Source organism: Haliaeetus albicilla, chromosome 6 (assembly GCF_947461875.1).
Source record: "Haliaeetus albicilla chromosome 6, bHalAlb1.1, whole genome shotgun sequence".
Classification (NCBI taxonomy): domain Eukaryota; kingdom Metazoa; phylum Chordata; class Aves; order Accipitriformes; family Accipitridae; genus Haliaeetus; species Haliaeetus albicilla.
This window is the reverse complement of record NC_091488.1, coordinates 11,430,207-11,453,780: the sequence shown is the minus strand read 5'-3', so window position 1 is coordinate 11,453,780 and position 23,574 is coordinate 11,430,207. Positions and strand designations below refer to the sequence as shown.

Below are 23,574 nucleotides of genomic sequence, written 5' to 3'. Positions count from 1 at the left end.
TTTTGTAGCGGGAGAATGATTTACTTGAAATGGATTTTGAAGTAATTCTCAATTTGCTGATGATCTGCTGTGGACACGATTCATTGCACATAGTTAGCCACTTGATTATGCTCCAAATAGTCCTTTGAGATCTGTGGTGTGAGAATGAACTGGTGAATCAGTTAGCACGTTTAAATCAGTTTGAGATTAGACTATTACTTCAGTGCCCTGTCCTGTAGAACTTCAAAATTTATCAATTCAGTGCCACGCTCCTTTATTTACAAACCGTGCACACGTTTCAGTGTCCAGAAATGTTGAGATCAGCCCAAGCAAGCGTGTGCTGCCCGTCAGAAGTGGGCTGTGTGGTGCGTGGGGAGGAAGGGGTCAGGGCTTTTTGGCATCTCGCAGGCTGTGCAGCATCAGGCAGCCGCTGGTCCATGGCCGTTGGAGCAGACCGTTCCTGCAGCCCACCAGGCGTTTCGGGGCCACGACCACATCCCCCCCATCCCAGCCGTAGCCTCCCCTTCTCCACCGACGACCTGGGAGCGCATCGCTTTGCCTTCCCGGCGGCGTTGCTCCGGCTGCTTCTCCCTTTGAACTTAATAGCAGGTCAGATGTATATGGCAGTTTAGACATAAAAATAGCTGGCACCTGCTTCAATCACGCTGGGCTGGGGTGAGCTGGGGCCCTGCTGCCGCCCGTGCCAGCGCCGGGGCTGGCGTGAGCGAGGATGGTCTGGTGAGGACGGTCTGGTGAGTCTTTCTCCGCCGGTCACAGGTGGAGCAGCCCCGGCCGCGGGGAGGAGCGTGGAGAACCCCTTGGCAGGGTCACTGGCTGGACTCCTGCAAGACTGATAAAACACGCGTGCTGTGTCACCCTCTGATTGCAAGTATTTTCTGTCTCCTCAGCAGCGTGCTCTTCTATTTGATTTGGGTGTTTTTCTCTGGTTTTAACCTCTGACGTAGCAGTTCACTCTTTTGCTGTGTTTGACAGGGACCAAGCTAGGACCATGTAAAGATAATGCATCCCCTTAGGAATTACATTGTTATTTTAGATTATAATTAGCTCAGGCTCCATCAGGCTTCTGGAAATCTATTATTTATGTATATTTCTGAGTAATTAAAAATGCTATTAAGAAGGTATTAAAAAAAACTTTCCTTGTGCAAACAAGGGGAAAAAAGACATTAGTTCAAAGTCCAGTGCACAGGTTCTCCTGGAGAAGATAAGCTAGGCCTTCTCTGCCTCAGCAGTTAGTTCTGAAGATTGGGGTTGGTTTGGTTTTTTTTAACTATTATTTTAATTGTTGGCCAGTGTTGCTTGGAAAGAAGTACGTGGAACATCTGTAGTTTTTCTGAGATCTTGAAGAGCTGATGCATCCAAAATTTTCACCTTGTTCACTGTGAAATGGCTTCACCCATAATAAAGAAGAATATTTTTTTGTCAGGATATAGGTGTCTTTAACTGTTCTTTCCTTGTTTGTGCTACTAAATGAGATATGATAGCACATGTGGCTAGTTTCACTGGTGCCTGTTCAGATCTTACCTGCAGCAGTTTAGAATTTTAAGGCTTTCTTTAAAAGGCTTTTACTTTCTTAATGCAGAATGCTAAGGGTTTTGGGCAGGGAATAAACTTTTAATTAGTTCAAGTGCTTTATAGTAGACTTTATTTCTAAAACGCTATTCATGTTCATTAAAGTTCTTAACTAGATTGCTGTTCTAGATCCTTCTAATTTCACTTGTATTTGAATTATGAATAGTGAATAAACAGAAGTACCTGTAGTTAGTTTAGTCTAACCAGGGGTGTAAAATAACTACTAAGGAGGAGGATCCCTCAGCTAGAAACAGCTGCCATGCAGGTTTGTGCCCTGTGCTAGGATGTCGCTGTCTCCTGGAGTTTGCTGGTGCTAGCACTGGTAGCACTAGGCGCTTTGCAAACAACTTGGAAACTTGAAGGATATCCAGCATCAAGGCAGAGGGTGAGGTGTACAACAGTGAGGCAGATGAGGGACAGTGTTGGAGAATATTTTTAGCCAAGCCTGCTTGACTCGACCCTGGTGGGAGTCTCTTGCTAAAAGGGACTTAATGTGGTCAGGGAAGGGGTGTGTGAGTGAGCTCAAGGAGATGACGCGAGTCTGGCATGCTGGGCGCATACAGGTTGCTGGGAGTTTTAATTCTGATGTGACTAATGCTTCACCTACAAGTTTTCATTTTGGAACCGTACAGATTTGAGGCAGGCAAAGGAAGGGTATTTCAGCCAAAGGCTTGCTGCAGTTCTCAAATCCCACAAGGTAACTCCTTCCTATTAACTTTATCTGTGAATTGCTAAGAAAATTATTAATTTGGAGTATCTGGAAAGTCTGCTTGTGGAAGATCAGAGCATGAAAGTTAATGATCAATTGCTTCTCGTTAGTGGGTAATTATGAAGAATTGTGTTTTGGGATTTTTTTTTTTTCCTGATTGAAGGCCATTTAAAGACCTACAGCTCTAAAAGCTAGCTATAAATCTATTGCACACCAAAGAAAAAGTCAGAGCAATGGGAGAAAAGCTTGCGCAGCCTCAGCCCCAGCTGTGCAATGGAGGCTTCCCCCGGCGTGCAGTGCGGGGACCCACGGCCCCAGGGTTTGGGGCAGGGCACAAAATGAAGGTGGTGGAGGACCACTGTAGTGAAAGGAACATGCCATTACGAAGGTCAGCCAGAGGAAATCAGTGGAGGGTGTTTGCAACTGTTTGGGGGTTTTCTAAGACTTGGAAAGTGAAAGAAGGAGGGAAAGTAGGAAATTAAGCTTACTCCTTACTCTGCAGGTCATTCCTGTCTATGTTTTCCATGCTCCACAGCAGGTCTCTCTCTATAGTATTTAGGTGCTGAATACAGCACCTCACTATCCTTGTTTCTGTGAAGGCAGTCCTTTATGTAGCTATGTGTGGAACTGTGTTCTGCTGTTGCCATAAATATTTTCTATAATGGGCATATTCTAAGCAAAAGAATATTCCAGTGTTTAAAAGAAAAAAAAAAAATCGCTGAAATGACTCTGAACATGACAGACTTCCATTATATATTGTGGTAAGAAAAATATTATGTTTACAATTAATAGCCATTTAGAAAAATAATTTAGGTCCTTTTTTCAGAGCCTGCTTCTTCCTAGAAGCCAGTTTAGGCAATTCTTTTGTAAAGCACGGATGAGCTTGCATCAACATTCAAGATTTATTCACAATTTAAATTTCATTAATAAACCCAACTAAACCCCAAGCACTCCCGAACACAGGGAAATACGGAAACTGTGCCTGAGCCTACTCAAATTCCCCTTGTACACTTATTCTTTTATGCTGGTTTTTATTTAGGCCTTTAATCAGGGGTAGGTCATGGCAAAACCTGAGAAGTAACTAGTCTCTAAGAAATTGCAGATAAGTTACTAGATTTCTTGGGGGTAAACCTGTCTGGACTGTAACTTGGGTAATATTTCCCAGGACAGGGCACACTTATCTTGGTTCCAAGATGTTCCACCCAGATGTTTAGGGCAACCGTGGCTTTCCCAGCTTATGTAATTTTATATGGCGATGGATTACTTTGCTGTATGTCACATTTTAAGCTACGAGTGAGATGACAGCTTTCTAGCTAAGCACTACAGTGCTATACAGACATCTGAGTTAACTTGCTGAGGACTTACCCTGTTTCTGGTCTCAAGTAGAATTATAGCCTCTTTAACCAAGAGTAATTCAACCTCTTCAACTTGGATCAGGATTGTTTAGCAAATCTTGCTGCAGTGATCTCGGACATTGCTTGCTCCTCTGCATGTTACCAACCGTTGGCACCGCAGAAAGGGCCATGTGCAGGTGCTTCAGCCCCAGCAGTTCACAGCTGGAAAATTCTGGTGGAGTTTTCTGCCTTTAAAAAAAAAAGAAAAAAAAAAAAAGTCCTGGCAAGAACCCACCTTCATCAGGGGTTTAAACTAACACATTGAGTTGAGAATTGGAGCAACTAAGGTGCAGGCTGTGAAGGTGTTCTAGCTATGAAGCAGTGATCCCTAGCAGAGGCTGGGATGGACAAGAGGGGGCAGCAATGTTTTAGGCTGCCACAGCTGAACCTGCTGGAGGATGTTTTTCCATCAGAGCCCTGGCTCCACAGAAGGCTGTGGGCAGGGTTAGATGTAACTGGTCTTTTGCTGGTGCTCAAGCTCTCTCTCAGTGAGTGAACAGAGAACTTGGCAGTCACAGATAAATTCATCCACTTCATTCTTGCTTATCTGTTCCCCATCTGACAGAGAAGCTCAAAAATGAAGGGTTTCGTTGCAAGTTGCAATGGAAAATTAAATACTTTGCTGCAGAAGTCTGATTTCAGTCTTGAAAAGAGAGAGACTCTGTCTGTCATTGGTCCATCTAGGTCAGTAGTCTGTTTTATAATTGTAGTCTGGCTTATAATTGATGCCTTACAAAAGAATATACACTCAACACAGTGACTGTGGTATTTGCTCTGTCATATCCTCCTAATTTCCATTTCATTAATAATTCCAGTTCCTCTCTTTTCAGTCTACTTACGCCACCTCTAACAGCCAAGGCAAGAAGGTTCACAGTTCAGTTATGCATTATGGGGGAGGGAGAACACTTCTGACTTTGTTGTAAACTCTTCATAATTTATTGACATTCTCCTAGTTTTTCTTACTATGAATGAAGACTTCCTTTTCTGAAAGCACGTTCAGAGTCAGTTGTTTCCAATTCTTATTAGGGAAGCATTTAGTTTTTAGGGGCTCTCTTTCTAAGAGATGTGATTAAAAACATATTATCGAGCCTTTTTTTTCCCCTTTTTCTTTTTTTTTTTCCTGACTGCCATTCCTCCATCAACATGGGATATTATCATATGGAAGATGGTCTTTAGGGAATGAACTGAGCTGTGGGTCAAGCAAATAATCAGAAGATTCAAAGATATTGATGCTTCCCATGGTGAGGAAGAAAATTGACCAGAAAATGGTTTCAGTAGTTTTAATAAAGTATTAAAAAAAAAAAAAAAAAAAAAAGAGAGAGAGAGAGAAAGGAATTAAATGTTCCCCTTGTGAGATGATGCTGAAGAGTTGTATGTGTCCGCTTTTGAGTCTTGTATGTCCTAAATGTTGGAGTGCTGAGAGTATTTTCAAAGCTGTGGTATCAAAGCAGCTAATGGAAACATGGTTTTGGAGGTTATCATATTGAATTCAATGCAAGGTACTATGCAAGAGAGAAGCTGCATAAGTGTTTGTGTGCACATGCATTTATATTTAATTGAGGGACCTTTTTTGAAATGGAAAAAAATGTGTATACTTAAATCCAACTCTTATTCTCAATGTACTGCCTAGATCTGTTTCTTCAATCTTAGAAGACATCAGAAAAGCAATTTGATACAACTTGCAGTTTCCAGTTCATGGTTATTGATTTATTTATTTATTTTATTTTTAAAAGTGGGGAAGATGAGGATCCTAAATGGGAAGAGCTTGTCTCTCTTTCTTTAGGGCTCAAGTACCTCTTATGCAGGCACCAGTACAATAAACAGTGTCAGACCAAAACTTGCTTTCAAATCCTGTTCTCTTGCATAACACTGCTGTGCTTCAATATTGCACCAGAAAGTATTCTCCTGCAAGTTGCAGTGTTTCATTCTGGGAACTCTGACCTCAGTTTTATCAATTACAGTAAAATGTCTGCATGAGAGACACTATACACAGGCAAAGGTCCCTTTGATGGGCCGCGAAGGCAGTGTTCAAGGATCCACTTCAAGACCAGAGAACGTGCTTGTTCCAAGGAGCAGCTTGGCTTGAGAGATGCAGTTTGTTGAACTGTGGTACGCTGTGTTGCATTGGTTCTACAGATCTCTTTTTCTTGTGGGAAAGTAGGATGAGCTACAATTCATGGCTTGCTGAGCTTTTTAAATGCACGTTTATTTTATTGCCATAGTTGCACGTGAGCATTTTAATGTAAACAAAACGGTTAACATTTTCATTTTAAATTAGGAGCTATTTGTTTGCCTTTTAGGTATGCAGGAAGATTATGGTAACTATTTACACTTTCCCCTATAAATCAGCCTCCTGCCCCCCCGCCCCAACTTGTGCCTCACACACCGTGTACAACCTTCCTTCCCCAGCACTGAGAACTGAACCAGCTGCTTTTGGTGATAGTTGTATAGACCCTTCAATGACTGTTTAGATGGGACAGCTACAAAAATAGTTGGAGCTTTAAAGCAGGTACTGTGTCACAATGTCCTTCTCATAACAAGGGCCTCCTTAAGGACATAGGTTTGTTGTCACCAAAAGCTTCTCCCAGAGCTTTGCTGTTCTGATAGGCTCCAGCCTAAACTTACTCCTGGATAGTTGATACCTGTTCTGGTGTCAGCAGCCTTTTTTGGCTCAAATGGTTTATTTCCCTTCCTAGTGGTTATCTTTACTATCTTACAGGGAGCAATTGCATCCCCTGTAAATATCCCTGCATCCCTCTGGTGCGTGTGCCGGTCTCCGTGCGTGCTGTCAGTGCTGGAAATCCTCCTTCAGCCTCCTGTGTTTCTGGTGCCTCCTTTGAACATGAGCAGCCTCTCTTGTGTGGTATCGCAGATGGGATTTTAGCAGTGCCTCTTACGTACTTCCCTGTACTTCCTGTCTCTGTTGGAAATGTTCCTCTGGATAATCCCAGGGTTGCATGTGTGTTTTTCACAGGTGCATCTCAGTGGTGACTCACAGCCATTTTGTGCTAGGGTGGGCTAGTGCATCCAGGCCCTTCTGCTCCCAGGCACTGATCATCCTCCAGTGTCTAGCTGGGGCTTGTTTATTTTCTATATGTGATTGTGCATCATATATTAGTGGCTTTCATCCCACTCTTATGGCTCCAGTCTTTAAGACCATAGTGCCTGTTGTGTAACAACTCAATATATCTTCATGTTCAAATTGCTTCCTAACTGCCATAATTACTTTTTTATATGCAAGCCATTAATCAGTTAATAATGAGGCAGAAGACAGATTGCTCCGTTTTTAGTGTTTTCATTAGTAACTTCCAAGGTGTCTGCAGCTTTTTCTTCCCATGCTGTCTGTCACCATCTCTTTTGGGCAGGACCTTTACTGCTGTGACAGTCTCCAACTTTGCATGTTTAATGTGATACAACATGGAAAAGTATTAAATAATGTTTGTTGAAAATCCAGATAGCTGAGAGTTACTTATATTTATTTTGAGTAAACTCCCTACAGCAAACCTGTTGTGTCCTGATCTCTTTCTAGCTTCACACCCTTATTCTTCTTTGTCAGTCTTTGCTGAAATCTTATGTGCTGTTGATGAGTTCTGTAGCCTTTCTTGTATGCAGCAAATCAAACTGCATCATAAAAGTACTCGCACTAAAGTCTTGAATCTACATTTTCTGCATCTATAGAGGTAGTTTTCTATTGGTTCGAATATAATTGACTTTTAATTGAGTGTTGAGCAATTGCGTGTGTTTTTGTTGGACAATTTTAAAGGCAAAGAGTTGCAAAAAGTGGTGTGTGTTTTTAAAACACTTGTCTGGTCATCTGTTTTCCTTTTCTCTAATGGCAGTGGTGGAAGATGATACCCTTTGTTCCAAAAAGCAGCAAATGTGTTTTGACATAAAACTGGCCTTGGGCAATGCACCAGCCCAGATGGACTGGCAGCTAAAGCTGAGCTAGATGGTTAGTGGCTAGCTGAATGGCTAACTGGCATTTCCTAGTATGGTTTGGTTTCAACGACATGTTTATACAAATTTGCCTGAAGTAGGTTGGAATTGAGCAGTTTTTGAATGGTATGATATCCAGGGTAAATATATATGGTGTGAACCCACATACCTGGTCTTCATTTCTGTTCTTGTGATAACACTGGAAGTCTTTGTTAAGTGTCCGAACTATTCAGTACTGGTTACATCCCGTGCAGATACCTGCTGGGCATCCTAATAGACACATACATTTTCCTGTAGACCTTACATCCTGGTTAAAACAAGTTGTAAATGAAGTGATTTGTGTGAGAAGAGCATTCCTTGTTCTTAGGGCTTTAAACTTTGCTAAGGTAGTGGTGGGTTAAAGAAATGCTTTATGTTAGCTTTTGTGATATATCTGACTTGTTGGGCAGATGTTTGAAGAATTTTTTTTTTCTTCAGGTTTTATTTTTAAGGAAAAACAGGTTTGCAGTCTGGTAAATCTGAGTTTATTTGGGGGTTTTCTTTTTCTGAAGTTTGGTTTGTAGATTTCTGCACAAAACTTTCATGGTGTAAGGCTTGTGAAATTAAATAACATGCTTCAAACAAGCCACCTCTGGGTAAAGTATATCTCTAATTACTGAGACTAAATTATGTGGAAAGTGAGCTTGTGTCTGAAGTAAATCTCCAGTTCAGTAATCTAAAATTAAATAATGATTAACTTAATTGCTTCAGGATCATAAAAAACGCTCTTAATAAAATATAGGGTTTAAGTGTGTGTTATGAGAGTGGATAATTGCTTCTGCTTCATTTTCAATAACTTCTATCAAGACGAGGTTTGTAGGTAAAAGAAGTACCTTTTGTTATGCTGATTAGCAAAGCTAGGAAAAGTAGGCTAGTTCTTGAGTATGCAAGCCCTTTCTCCATTCTGAATAGAAGCTGCAATTTCGCTACTAAATATAGGTTAAGAACACTTGCTTTTAATTCCATAGATATGTGCCAGTTAGGCCTTCTGAAAGCCAGAGTAGTTGGTACCCGTGGAGCAAAGTGTAGTATTACTACACAGGAAGAAGGATTAAGTAGGTTTTTTTCCCGCAAAGAAAAGGGAAAGATGGGTAATTTTAACAAGAAGAGTTTGAGTTAAAGAATTTGTGACCTGGGTTAGCAGCTGCATGTTGTTTGCATTGTATTTTGCTTCTAAACAAAATATTTTTACCTTCATTCATTGAAGAATGTCTTTTTTGCTTATAGGCAAATGAGAAAGCAAATGTCTTGAAACATAAACAGTGGTACTTCCCTGGAGGGAGGAGATGGGGTATTCTCCTGTTGCTCTGAGTGTTGCCAGGTGCCAGAAGTGGTCCCCAGTGGTGGTGGTAAGAAAGAAATCTTCCCCCACGTTTCTGTATTTGCGTTTTGTCTGTAGCAATAAGATGCTTTTAGAAAGAAATGGGATTGCAAATCCTGTTCTTTTCATAGAGCTGTATGAATTGCTGGGAGAGGCGTCAGAAGTCTCCCACTCTGAGAATTTTAATTTAGGGATGAAAACAGTGCTTCAGCTTGTTGCTTGCTGTAGTGCTTGCTCCTGCTCTCACATATGCTATATCTGTTGGTAATCATTGCAGCCAAGACTTAACCACAAATAAACCTCCAGAGGACTCTAGAAATGCTTAAATATCACCTCCCCCCTTAAATGTAGAAGGGGAACTGTGGCCTTGCAGTGCTTTGAGGACCTCCTTTATAGAGTTCTTGGTAATCTCTTGAATGCTGACTCTGGGGTCATCTTAGGCTGCCTTTAATCAAAACATCCTTAAATTTTGTCCAGTAACCAGATATGGAAGCGTTAAGTTATAGCAGCAAACTTCCTTCTTTTTGCCCTTTTTTGTAGTCTGTCCTACAAATGGTGACAGCAGAAGTGGAAAGCTGATGAGACCCCACTGACAGCAGTAGGACAGGGTTTTTCCAGGACAGGATCTTAAAGCCCCAGAGTCGTTAGTGTCAGATGTTGACATTTTAATGATGATCTCTGATACCCTGCCCCTTCATGGGCTATTAGTAGCTTTTTTATAGGAAAGTAATTTAATCTTGGTGATTTTGCAAAGGCCCAGAGTGTTGCTTTAGTATTCTATAACCTTTCAAGGTCTATTACAGGACAAGTAGTCTCCCAAGAAACTTTCATTTCTGGGAGGTACTTCTCAAAGCTCTGATTCACAGGGCAGTATGTACTGGATCAGCCACAGTCTGTATTCAGGGCATGTATTCTGACCCGATGCAAAGTTGCATCCCTTTTCAAGATGTGCATTTTCCTGCTATAGTCAAAGCATTTATCCCAGATCATATTAGGTGGGCAAATAACCACTTTCTGTGAGCCCCAAATATTCTTGGATCAAAATTTTACCCTCAAAAACTAGTTATTGCAGCTGAATCTGCTTAATGCTGACCATCTGCAGCTTTGGTAGGTGGAGGGAGACCCAGTAGGCTGATTCATCAAAGTAGCGTTGTTACAGCATCACGGTGACTAGCTACTTTCAAAACCGGTTCTGCAAAATCTCTGTATAAGCCTGTAAGCTCTCTGTTCAGAGGGCTAGAACACCTCTCCTATGAGGACAGGCTGAGAGAGTTGGGATTGTTCAGCCTGGAGGAGAGAAGGCTCCAGGGAGATGTTATTGCAGCATTTCAGTACTTAAAGGGGGCTTATAAGAAAAATGGGGACAGACTTTTTAGTAGGGCCTGTTGCGATAGGACAAGGGGTAATGGTTTTAAACTAAAGGAGGGTAGATTTAGACTAGAAAAAGAAGAAATTTTTTATGATGACAGTGGTGAAACACTGGCAGAGGTTGCCCAGAGAGGTGGTAGATGCCCCATCCCTGGAAACATTCAAGGTCAAGCTGGACGGGGCTCTGAGCAACCTGATCTAGTTGAAGATGTCCCTGCTTATTGCAGGGAGGGGGTTGGACTAGATGACCCTTAAAGGTCCCTTCCAACCCAAACCATTCTATGATTCTGTGATTCTATGAAAACGCTTTTGCCTGGGCTTATTGCCATCAGTGTAAGAGTAATGCCCCAGAAATACATGAAAGCATGGTTTTATGCATTTGCTGTTTTGTAGCATATTTTTCAGCTTGCATGGCTGTAATTTTTGCTTGTCTTCTTTGTGTGTAAGGCCTGAGAAGGCCATCAATGTGAGTGTTACTGAGAAGCTAAAATATGCTTGGGGGGCAGGATTTTATGAATTGTGCATAGCTCTTAAATGTTCAAGCTCTGCTTCTGTTTGGAGAAGAGAGAACTTGGGCTTCTTGTACCCAGCCCTGCAGGCTGTGCTTCTCATGTAGTATGTGCCTAGGTGTCTTACCTCGGGTTGCTAGAACCTGCAAGGAGGAATAATCTGGAAATGAAATGTTTTGAATGAAGTGGATGGCCATGCTGGAAGCTGCATAGGTTGAATAATCCCATGAATAATTCCTTCAGCCTTCACCTTCTCGATTGTTCAGATAAATCCTGAGCAGGTTGACAGATACTACTATGGTTTAGAGAAATTTTACTGAGAGCTTTTCAGTGTCCCAGTGGATGCTGCCTCTGCAGAACAAATCTCCATTTCATGAAGCAAAGGACAACTGGTACCAACAGGCACACAGTCAAGGAGGTGAGGGCCTGAATTACAAGGAGGCCAAATTATAATAGTATTTGCCATAGCAGACATCCCATCCTGTTGGGGTTTATGCATAGGCAGAGGCCCTATAGGTATCATCTGCTGCTATTGTCCTTACTGTGTGTCTTCATGAGGGGATTTCTCTTTCCCAGACTTGCCAGTGTTACGATTTGTAACAATTGTTGGAAGATTCAATTTTCATATAAACTTAGTTGGGGGCCATGGCGGGGCAGATCTTTGCAAAGCACTTGTGGACATAAAGATCCAGCAGGCTAGACCAAAAAGCAGCTCACAAAAGCAGTCATGGCAGTTACAGTTTCAAGAGTTTTCTATATTTCAGGCAAGGAGAAATGTAAAGTACATTGGAAAATCAGTTACATTCTCTGCTTTCATATTTAATTTACCAAAGTGGAGGCTGTGGTAACGGGCTATTTCAAAGCCCATAAGACAGAGTCCTCTTCACTGGCAGATTGATGTTCTGAAAAGCTGCTACCAGAGGTACGGTCCCCGCCATTAGTCTGGTTCAGTGTGGTTTTTAAGCTAAGACTCAGTTTTGCACAACATGGAGAAGTAATGTTCTCTCCTATCTGTTTTTAATAGATAGCGCACTGAGTCGGGACACTATGAAAATGAGAAAGGAGTAGTTTTCCTTGGTAGTCTTAGAAGCACTTGAGAAAGTTTGGGTCTGTTAGGTGCATTATAGCATGGAGCACTCTTCTGCAAGGTGGAAATTGTTGCTCTGAACTCTTTCAGGACAGGGCGAATATTGTTCCCATGTCCTTCACTTCAGAATGTCTCCTCTAACTACTGAGCCTGCATATAAGAGGCGAGCACTGGAAGATTAGCTTTCCTTGTTGTGACTTTTATTTGGAAGAAGCAAGCATGTCAGCTGTGTTTTGTGAAGCGCTCTGTCCTCTCCATCTTTGAAAACACTTGGGCTGTGCCCCACTAAGTTTGCTCCCCAGAAAACTTAGGGAAAGAGCAGCCTTGTCGGACAATGCTGGCTGTGCTTGTGCCCGGGACCCAGCGCTGTTCAGCCCTGCCAGGGTGGTCACTGCTCTGGGCTGGCACAGGGACCGCTTCTAGCTGGGGGAATTAGCTAGTGGAAATCAAGGACTAAGGACCTATAAACCAGATCTCCTAGGGATGTTTATTTTGAAAGAAAAAATAATCCAAAAAGTGCTTTATAAGAAGCTATAATGGCATTTACTCTTACTCCTGTAATTGTTTTGAAAATGTCAGTGTTGCCATGGGAGCAGTTGCTTTCACATGTTTTTTTGAGCTGTGAAGGCCACACATTCAGGACCTTTGACAGTATTTTCCAAAGCAGCAGAAAGTACAGATGGGAATACGAATGCTGCCGCAGCATGTATTTCAGGACAATGTTATTATGCCTTACCAGCAAGGCCAGTTTTGTATCAAGGGTTCATTCGCCTAGTCTCTGCGCCTGTGTCTCCCTCTTAAGAGACCCTCCCTTTCCACCTTGGTTGTGGTGTTCCAGTTGAGTGGGACAAGTAGCCTGATGCACAAGAGTTTCTTGGCCTGAGACCGAGGAGATCGCACAGGACGCCCCTCTAAAAACAGAACAAGCGCTCGCTTCTGCTGCGATGTAAGGAAGAGAACAGAGGGAAGGAAGCTCAGTGCAGCGTGAGCTGGTGAGGCAGCTGCTGGTGCTGTACCGTGGCAGAGAGGGGGTGTACGTGTTGGAGCCGGCCGGGGGAACAGCAGCCGACCACGAGCACGGGCTGCTCACCTGCACCGCAGGACCTGGCTGTGGTGGCTCATTTTGCAGGTCCCCTCTGGATGGCTGTCAGGGCAGATACCCCTTGCCCTGGCTTTGTGAGCTTTTGCCGTGTTCAGTAAGACATCGTCAGGGTGCTTTGGATCTCTATTGCAAGATGGGAGCAAAAGACCTAAGCATCTCCTTGTGTGGTTCTTTTTCCTGTACTGAAGGTATAGCAATGCTGCTCGTTACTGTCATGTGTGCCCCAGAAGGAAAACATCTTCACTGTTCATGGCTGTGGGCCAGCGTAGCGCTGGGACTTTTGGTAACAAACTTAGAGCCCAGTTGCAGGTGCCTACCACTACCAGTTTCACAGCTTTACTAGGTTAACTGTTCCCTAATGTCTACCAAAATTATCTATTTGCTAAAAAATTCTAAACAAAAATTAAAAAAACAAAAGCAACAAACCCAAACCACCAAACCCCCAACAGTTTACCTGAAGACATATCTTGTTGGTACAGTCCTAGTATGAGTAATAACTGTAAAATCAGTTACACAATCAAACCTCAGGACATGCTGACCTTAAGCATGAGTTAAGAGTGAGCCTCTAGCAGCGCCTGCTAGTAGGGACTCATGAACAGTCAGTCAAACCCCAGGCACAGGATAAGCTCCCAGTCACCTGGAAGTAATGAACTTAGTTACAGAAAAATTAGTTGTGAACTTAGTTACTTCTTATTAATGCAGTGAAGTTTCAGTTATTACAGGTATTTCCAAAATCTTATGGAAGTAAAGGTAAAATGAATTCAAATAGAATGAATCAAACAATTCATGTTTATTGAGCTTGAAAGTGAACAGCACAGACTGCAGACTCAAGAAGCAATTATACATTGCTGAGTAAATAGCATGAAGGTTCTTGTTATATGTCTTGATTGGAGAAATAGTGATTCTTTTAGATTAGTTCTGGTAATTAGACCAGTCTGCTTGTTTGTTTATTTTAAATGAAGCTAGCCTGGTTTGCTAGACTCATTGTCTCTAAATGTGTTCTATATTAACACATTGCATTGAACTGCGGGCAGTCTTTAATATTCTTGAATATCTGATTTTTTTGGCATATAATTGCAGATGAGCTAAGGGTTATTCTGGCAGATAAAAATTAATCGTAAGAGCATAAATGCTGCTTCTCAAACCATTACTCTGCCTGACTGAGGAGCTTTTGAGAAGCAGTGCCAAGCTAGCAGCGGTGACATCCAGAATTCAAGTATGGCACACAGGCTCTTTTGACTATGAGGCTTTGTGACAATAAACACCTCTGCTTACTAATTAGCTTCTAATTTTTCAAATGATGGGGAGCAATTTTTGACTTGGCAAACTGTTCTGAAATGCTGCAAGCTCCAAGAGAAATGGGTGTTCACTTTTATACTATTGATTTCACATTTTGCATTTCTTTCAATGCTTTATAACTGTGCCGGGTAACAGAAAACAACTTCTGCTCCCATGATCTTGTGCATCTCTGACAGAAGTGGAAACAATACACTGGAATGTACAGAGATGTAGAAATTTCCACGCAGGCAGCTGCCCACCTGGCTCGGGTTATAACCACTGAGAAATCTCCTGTGGTCAGATTAGTGTCATTACTGTGGCAGCTGTAGGACTGAGAGAGTACTCACAACATCAGAATTTTTTAATGTCCTTTTGTCCTTTTAATGTCCTTTTAGATCAGTCAGAGCTAGTTTACATGAGAAGATGATAAAAAGAGCAGACAGCATCTGTGAAAACTCTTGTGCTTTTGCTATCAGTTGTGGAGCAACCCTCATGCAAAGTAGCTGTCTGAATTTTGCTGGTGCAAGGCAGGCATGCATTTCTAGTGGGCTAGTCATTTCAACGATCCCTGCAGCCTTTAGTAAAAGGATATTTAGGTCACCTCCCTCTCAAACGTTGCGTTAAAAGGCTACTGTTCAGAAGAAGCTGAACAAGTGAAACTGAATTGTGACAATGCTAACCAGTCCTGGATTTCTGATCTTTGTTGGCAGCATCTTTCAAAGACTGTCTTACCATAGAAGGGTCCCCTGCTCTGCAGAATTCATAATGGTTTGAATTAACTATATATGCTACAAGAGGCCTATTTAGCAATAGGATGCCAAGCTACCAGGAGATGGAACATCTTAAGAAATGGGGAGAGCTCTAGATGTTTCTCTTCAGGTCTTTCTCTCATGTGGATTTTAAAATAGATGGGCTGTTTGCCGAGTGGCTGCCATTCAGTTTCCCAGCTGAATGGCCAACAACAGCCTGAACTTTAACAACGTACAGACTTCTAAGTTAATTTTTTTGAATGTGTGGGATACGGTATTTGTAAAGTGTTCTGGTTGTAATTTATAAAGATTTCACCATGTGCAAAAGTGCAGCTTTATGTTCAAAATGTGGTCTTCAAATTTGTGTAGGAGAAGGATAAAAATTTTTCTTTTTGTGGTAGTTTGTTTGTTGTTTTTTTTCTTGTTGCTCTGGGGAGGGGGGAAGAGGGGTGAGTTCCATTTACACTGAAAAGGTGGTGTGGTATGTGGCTGCTGCCAGTATTGGTATTCAGCCCAGAAGGGGCTGGTGTGATCTTATCTGAAAATGCAGAACAAAAAACTTTGTCCGGCATGTATTTGTTTTTGCTATCAGTCTACTTGATAGCCTGCTCTATCTTTTTAGAAAGATACCTGCTTTTGTGTATATGCAAAAAGATCTGACCACAAGGTTAATTATGAATTCAGACTGATAACAGCCTTGTGAAATATTTGTCAGTGAAATAATCCGAAATAAGTATTGCCGTTGTGTTCGGGTAGGAACACGCTGCTCATGGCAGCCGAAGTGACAGGAAGGAGAATAAAAGTTGGATCCCGTACAAGGAAGAAGGGGGGTGATGTGCGTCCCTGCCCTGCTGTACAGCTCTACTTTTCTTGTTTTCTTACCCTTTGGGTTATGAGTAGCAGACTGCACGAAGCAGCATTGCACTGAACATCCTCCTCCTCCTCTGCAGGATCAAGCTCCCTGGTGCAGTTCAGGCTGCCAATTCAGATGATGTGAACCGACTTGAGGAACTGTTTGGGTTGTGTACCTGTTGGTTTTCCAAGCCACATTTTTCACCTATTATGCCTTCCTGACTGCAGAATAATGAGGTTTTATCTTAAGCTGCCTTGGTGACAGTCAGTCACCCAGCAGAACACCTACTGCTTCTGGTATTAGTATTTTTACTTCTCTCCCTGTCTACCCTGTGATGGACATTGCCCAAACCCAGATATTTCAGAATGGTGGCTTTCGTCTTCCCCCCTCCTCCACGTGGCCCCCACCTCCCTCCTGGGTTGAACCCTGGAAAATTTGCTGGTGAAAGTATAAACTTCCTATAAAGAAGTGTCTAGAGGAGGTATCCTTGTCCATGTGACAAATGTCGGTCTGGTGACAGTAGGCTGATTGGTCTTTCTCGCTTGTCACAGATCCGTCAAGAAGACTGGGGACTGTAAATTTACAATTGAGTGGCATATATTCTGCTTCTCAGCTATGTTTTAGAGCAGCCTTTCTCCATTGCTGGTAAGCTGTGAGGAGTTAGCAGTTTGGAGGTATGTTTGTAGGGTGAAATAATGCGGAGGCTCTTCTGGGGAATTTCTGGATTTAGTATAGCAGAGTACTTACAAGGGAAAACTTCCCTGCTGCCTCTTCTCGGTTTTGCAGCTGTGATTCTTACAGCGTGTGGATAGCTCTGGTGTCATCTGGGGCCTTTGCTTTACTGTGTTATTCATTCACTTATTTATCTAATAATAATAAATAATTGTGTTTATTTAAACTTTTCCATTCTGGCAGTACAGATTGCGATAGCAAATGCTGGAGCCGACGCATGAGGCGTAAGTGAGTGAAGCCAATGTGCTGAGTCTTGCGTCTGTCTCCTGGCCTGCTCTCAGGAAAGGGTAGGAGGGAGGTGGTGGGTTTGCTGCTGGACAGCCCTGAGAGCCTGCCTGCTCCTGCTGGTTCACTTGCACCAGCGATCATGCGTTACTGTGGATGCAATCATGGAATAAATCATATTGCTCCTCTTTTGCACAAGGTAGTGTTTTATACCTAAAATTTAAAGCAACTCAGCAATTCTTGACAGACAGACTTTCAATTTTTTCTCAATTAGTATGCAGTACTTCAAAGAAAAGCTTTGAACTTGGGTAGGGGCTTGTAGGCATGCATACAGTGTTTGCTGAGACTTCATTTAGCAGCAGTCAAAAGCTTTGTGTTCAGCCACAGCACATTTGCATGTTGACAGATATCTCCTGGTTGGCACTCAATTTCTTATGTTTGAGGGTTGACTTTTTGCATAATTTTCCATCCAGAAAGCAAAGTGTATCATTCTTCTTAAAACACTTACCTCAGATGATCGCAGATGAGGCTTTTTTGTTTATCCTTTATTTTGCATCCCTGTTTTAGCAAGTAAGGAAACTGTGCCACAAAGCATTTTCCGGATTCACACAATCTATCTAGAAGAAGATGGGTCCCTAGGTTTCACAACTTGGTGCGCAGATGCGCTTGCACTGCTGAAATTTCTTTTGTAGTTTATTTTTATCTGAATACAAAGGATGAATTCCCACTTGCCTTGAAAATTTAACCACTTGGAGTGAAGAGGAGCATTTTGTGTAGTCTTAGAGATGAGTAGACACAACTGAGGTTTTTCTTAATCATCAGAGACTAAGATTGGCAACATTATATAATTACATAACATTGATGTATTTTATACAATACAAGAGACCTATTACTCAAATCATTTTGTACTAATAGGGCTTCTGTTAGATAACTCCTTTTCTGTTTGTTATGTAAGGGCTGGTATTACAGAATCACTGTTTGAATACCAGCACTATAATTTTAGAATTGCTTTTATAATAGAAATACCAAGTAAGCCTTGCTCCAAATATAGGCAATTATTGCAATATCCTAGGGTTTGGGTTTGTTTTTTTTTCCAAATGAGGCCTCTTAATAATTGCTACTTTGGTTTTGTTTTTTATTTACAAAATTTTGAGACTGTCCTGTGCTCAGTCATTCCATTATATGCATTTTCTGTAATGAGTATTGTGCCCTGGAAAAGTATTGATCAGCAGTCCTGGAAACTGGTGATTGAGCTTCACCTACAAAAACAATGCAAGTGCCAGTTTATAGACTCTGCATGTCTGGAACCCTCCTGTCATCTTTGAACTACATGTATGTTTGTCTCTCGGATTATTGGGGGATTTATTTTAATATAATTGAATATAATTTTATTTCTGTAATTGAGAATAGAAGCAGTGTGAGCAGTTCTAAAATGAGATTGGGGAACACAATCAGTAAAAATTCCTTTGGAGCCCACAGAAACTGATTATTCCCAAGCAAAGGGTTTAGTTGCAAGCTATCTCCTTCACTGACAAAGATGTATTAGTAGGACTTTCATCTGTGCAGTGACTTTAGAAATGTGGTTGAACTACAGGTGAGGTTGGAAAAGGTTTTACAGTTGACCTGGACTTTGTGCAGGAGGGCAGGAGGACCTATTGATGTGGTGCACAGAGAGCACCTAAAGTTTTCCTTTAATTCATGAATGCTGTGATGGTTCTGTCCTGGTTGAGAAGCTGGTTTCTAGTGGACACTATTCACCACACTTTCTAGAGTATGCCATATTTATTTTGTGTGTGCTTTTAAACTCAGAGGCAGCTTCTTAGATTCTTTTTCCACCCAGCTCCGCTGAGCTTCGTACCAGATAAAATCTCCTATTTGGCTGTGTTTTTTAAATTCACAGCCTCTTTTTTTCCTTTTTGGCTGAATAGTTCTAAGTATTGCCTGTTTCTTTGATTATAAAAACTTTCTATTTATTGTATCTTAAGTGTTTTTGTACTGTCTCCTTCCACTTTACTGAAATCTCCTAAAAACTCTGACTCTGCTTACAGGGCAGCCAAGGGTTTAAGAGGAGCTAACAGCATGCCGTAGCTTTCTGTAGTGCTGCTGATAAAGTTTCATCAGAAAACGGGAGCGTCGGGGACTGTGACTACCACTTCAACTTTTCTTTGGCATTTAAGCTAGATTTTTTTTTTTTTATTTGTTTCTTCTTGTTTCTTTTAGAGGCCGAACTCTTACCAGGTGAGGATCAGTTATGCCAGTGTATCTGCACAAAGGGCTGTGTTGGTGTAATGGTAGGTGAATGGGAATCACACTCTTCAGTCCGACTGTTGTGTCCCTGTGTGGACATGGCCTCAAGTCTCTCTTTATCTGTACTGTCCAGATTATGGTGCAGAGCAGCCGGATTGGCCCCTGAGCCTTAATCATACCAACGGCACTGTGTTCCTGCTGCCTGGGTAGGGTGTAACCGCTGCCACCTTGTTTCTTTCTTCTCTAGGCTCTGGTATCCCATTTTTGTTAACCAAGCCACTGGAGTGTGCCTGCTGTGGCTCAGGCCTCCCGAAAGCCCTGAATTTGGAGCGGGGAGAAGAGAGAGAAGATACCGTTGTCTTTAGTTGGGTAGAGCTCTCCTCCAAGGCCCACAGAGAAAGGGGTAAGGGCAGTGGAGTCCCAAGTCCCACTGTGAGCAAAGCACCTGGGAGCCTGCCCCCTGGCTGGCTTCCAAGTCCCTTTCTTTAGTCTGTGCAGTTCAAACATGTCCCTTTGTCGTGCCGTGAAGACGAGCAGTCCTTCTGCCCTACGAGGACTGCACTCTGGATGCAGACCAAACCCTTTCTCTGCTGTGATGTAGTCTCAAGCCTTATGTTTGCTCTTCATGGAGAAGAGACAAGCTTTGGTGGGATGGGAGGTTCCTTTGTGTTAAAATCTAGATTTTGTTAAAATCTTTTGTCAGCTCTTAAAAAAAAAAAAAAAAAGTGTCAAGCGACAGTGCTGAACGTACATACCTCACCACACGAGCGAATCCAGTTGATTGTAGCCTGGTAATTTGCTGTAAGAAGATTATTGGATTAGAGCAAAAGCTTGGTTTGTCAGCAACACCACCTGACAGTAATATTCTTGAGAAGTATTACCTATTTTAAATATTAGTCCACTTTTGCCCCAATCATACCTTCATTCTTGAGGTAAAAGGGGCTTTTTTAGTTCTGTGTTTTACGAAGCCACATAACGGAGAGGACACTTCTTTTTTCCTGCTGCTGAGCAGTCAGTTTTAGTAGCTGCAGTGCTTCCAGATTTACCTCGATGTGCTTTTGTCATCATAATCCCTCCTCCATGTCAAGACTGATTTGCTTTCCTAGTCAAGACCCGCATCGTCCGTTTTTGCGTTTCATTTCTCCTTCTCCTTTTTTTGGTTCTATTGATCAATAACAAATTGGGAAGATGTTGGTAAGCCAGTCGGGTATATGCTTGCTAGCTGGAGTCTGTGCTACGCTCATCGCCCTGGCTTTAGCCTACTACTTGTATTGGTAAGTTGGATTTTGCGCTGTGACTGCAGTGGTGGCTTGTCCTTTAAAATGTTTTCTTGGGGTGGGCTGGAGAGTGTGGTGGTCCTTTTGAAGTGCTCTCAAAGGCTGATGTGTGGCTGGGGTAGATACCTTCCCTGATTTGTGCTTGTGCCCTCTTTTATTTGTCGTGGGACTCGGTTTTGCTGTTGTTTGAGGTTTTTGTACGTTTTTATTCAGCTGAGAGCATAGTGGCTAAGGATGCCATAGCACGCATTGGGTAAGATGGCGATTGTGTCTTTCCAGTTAGTTGTGAGAGCCTTTTTAAACTTCTTTCACTCTTATTTCATGCTCTTGCTTAGCATTCACATGGCTGTCTCTCTTGGCATGCAACATGGAAATAAGGCTGCGATAGGCTTACAGTGCGTTAGGGTGTTTGTGGGACACCTGTGTCTTCAGCGCTTCAAAAGAAATGTTTCAGGCAGGCGCAAATTAAGGACTGGCATGGTTTTTCCCCCCACCAGGAGCTCAGCAGGCTGCTTCCCCTTGGGAGTGAGCTGGTGCTGGGGAGGGTGGTGGCATGGAGCAGTGGGGCTGGGATCCTGGGCATAGTTGGGTTTTTCACCATGCTGCAGGAGCACGTGGCGATGAGCCTGCGTGCGTTTGGGGAAAGGTAAGAGCAGTGCAGGGCTGCCCTAGATTTCTGGGCTGGCTTCGTTTCTGTGCGTCTCTACGTATGTCCAAGACTTTCAGCCAAAAGAAATCTTGGAACTTCTTAGAGCTGCGTCTGGAGCAAATAGCAACTTTTAGAAACCCAAGTGCAATCTGTTGACTAGTTTTAGTGGGAAAAATTACATGTCTCTTCAACTATAAAAGGAAAAGTCTGCTGGAGTTGTAATTAATATGGCTACAATTGGAAAACTTTCCAAGGGGTGTGACGTTGCTGAGAGCAAGTCTCCAGCATAACGTGTGGGTTCTTTTGTTTGTTTGTTTTATAAGGCAATGAAGAGACAAATAAATGGGGGGGTGATCTTCTTGGCTTTATTTTTGCCAAGTATTTCCTCCAGGCAGTTATCCCTGTGCTATTTACAAGCCTACAATCCTCTGTGTGTGTATGCACACACTTCTAATATTAATGAGTTTATTTATGTTTAAGCTTTACAGTGAATCTCTACAGATATGTAAGCTTTCAGCTATACATGGCAGCTCAAATTAAGATGTGTGTGATTACTAGCCTCTTTAGTCCTCAAAATGTTCAGGAAAATGGGACATATCTAACTGACTTTACAGTTTTAATGTTAAAAAACAGGAAATGTAGAGCTTAAGGATGTTAACAGCTGTCCTGCTAAATGTTCTTTTTACCAAAGAAAGTACATGTGGTAGGTATATACATGAACACAGTGTAGTTTTTAATTAATACCACATGTCTTGACTCAGTATTGGGGTGTAGTATATGCATCTGGTAACAGTTATGCTTTTGTATTGATACAAACATAAATTTGTGTGCGTGTTATAGGCGTAGCATATACATCTCTGTTGTCATTCTTCCCCCCCCCCATTTTGTTCACTCTGAAAATTCTTGACTTGAATCCAGGTCAGATCGGGTTTGCAGGAGAGATTACAATTCTGCACACAGCAGGAATTAACTGGTATTAGGTCAGATCCTCTTCTTCAACAGCCTCAAGGTTCAGGAGAAAATTAATGACATCATCTATTTGTTTGTGAAAAGAAAGCTCATTCGAACCTCTCTGATTAGATAGGGATGAGACCTAACACCAGTACCTCAGAGTGGTTTTTTGGCTTTGTTGGTTTGTGGCTTTTTTTAATTTGTTGATGCTTGAAGAAAGCTGACTTTGATAAATATTCCAGTTTATTAATTTTTTTTAATGCAAGTCTGCTCTGTAGGAAGTAACTAGAAAGACTAATTTTTTTTCTTCTTCTTAAATGTGTTAGTTTTGCTGCTGCTATTCCCTTAGAATATCATCAGCCAGAGCTGGGGTGATTAAGATCAGAGATAACCAGTTCAGCAGGGAATCAACTTTGCATATTGAGAGATTAACCTGTTTTTTTTTCTGTAATTCCATCTGTGATCTTTTGCTTCTCCTTGATTGGAGCACCCTTATTAGCTTGCTGGACAGGATGTATTTTGGTCACATTCTGGGCTAAATTTAGTTTGTACTCTCGAAGGAATTCATCTAAGGAAGTGAAGGATCTTTGTTCTTCTGGGATTTATGTGGCACCCTGCAGGCCTGCGGCTGACTCCCTTGCTGCGTGTCTGATGCAGGAACACCACCAACCTCAGAAACGACCTAGGAAATCCAGTGTGCCCCCCCCAAAAAACCCCAAAAACCAAAAAAAAAAAAACCCCAACCCCCCAAGAAACAAATGCATTGCTTGGATGTGTGAAGGCTGGTGTTCAGGCAGTAATGGAAGACATGCAAGGAACCATCACAGTAACGGTCTTCTGAAGATAGAGGCAACTGTATAGCAAATAGTCCAGAAGGCACACATGCATCTGCCCATCTACGTCTCCACACATAGGCTTGTTCTGCTATCAGGTATGAATGCCTCACAAGATACACTGCAGCAATCCAGTGTATATACGGGTTATATAACCCATAATGCAAAACTAAAGTCCACAGAAATTATAAAAGCATGAGACATCACGTTTTCTTCTTTAGTGAGAAGTTGGGAGTTTGTTTGGTTAAAGTCTTCCCACAACATGAGACCCTATAAAAATTGTCATTTTTTACCAATCAACAAATTGCTTAGCACATCAATAATGGATTTATCATTCTGTGTGTGCTTGTCATCACCTAATATATAGGATAAACTCATAAGAATCCTCCTCTTTAATTTTTTTGTGGTTTTTGATTGACCCATTCCAAGCTTCAAAATGTTTGAAACAAATGCCTTTTCCTTTCTTTTTACCCTGTTGCCAGATCTGTCCTCTTAAGTTTCAGCTTCTGGCCACCAAAGGAGCCCAAAATACTAACATGTATTTAGTTTGGTTAATTGGTATACTTTTTATTAGAACTTAAGGTCCTTTAACTCAATGATCTTGCCGTGTTGCTAGCCCTGCCTTGTAGCTTGAGTAATGTGTTGAAGCATCTGAACTTGCCATGAATGTTTTGATTTCATTAATGCACTTCTGTGAGTTAAGAGCAAAATAATTAAGATCACAAAAGTTTTGGCTACTGTTGTAT

At 42.0% G+C, this 23,574-nt stretch overlaps 1 protein-coding gene across 5 annotated transcripts in view; it reads left to right on the top strand.

Annotated features, from left to right (window-relative positions):
• The window catches only part of AGPAT3 (1-acylglycerol-3-phosphate O-acyltransferase 3), a 97,867-nt gene that overhangs the window by 32,981 nt on the left and 41,312 nt on the right, over positions 1-23,574 (top strand). For 2 of the 5 annotated variants that reach the window (XM_069785017.1, XM_069785015.1), the window contains one exon: positions 8,875-8,996. The exons of 2 other annotated variants lie outside the window; for them this stretch is intronic. The gene's annotated coding sequence lies outside the window, so the exon portion shown is untranslated. Of the gene's footprint in view, positions 1-8,874; positions 8,997-19,984; positions 20,393-23,574 lie in introns of those variants that run through there. One more of the 5 variants, XM_069785013.1, reaches the window with a different exon arrangement.